The sequence below is a fragment of the Brassica oleracea genome, chromosome C8 (assembly GCF_000695525.1).
Source record: "Brassica oleracea var. oleracea cultivar TO1000 chromosome C8, BOL, whole genome shotgun sequence".
NCBI lineage: Eukaryota > Viridiplantae > Streptophyta > Magnoliopsida > Brassicales > Brassicaceae > Brassica > Brassica oleracea.
The window spans coordinates 1262532-1262915 of NC_027755.1; positions in this window are offsets into that span (position 1 = coordinate 1262532).

The window sequence follows — 384 nt, forward strand, 5'->3', positions numbered from 1 at the left end:
TTTTTATTGTATATTTACTTTTTATTTATTTTCCTTATATTGTATATTTACTTATTATTGTTTAATGTAACATTTCTATTTCTTATGTTATTTATTTACTTATTATTTATTTTTCTTTATATGTATATTTATTTTTTATTTTTTGTTAATGTCTTGTGTCATCTTTTAGAAAAAGTTTTTTCCGTTGATGTGGACGCCCTATGGAGCCTCAAAAGCTTCATTTTATTAGTATAGAGCTCTATTTTATTAGTATAGATACATTTTTCAGATAGATGTTTAATTTAGTTTTTTCATTTTTTAATTATATATTTACGTTTTCTAATTTTCTTGCTTTTATATCAGATAAATTATGATAGATATTTAATGTAATATTTCTATTTCTTA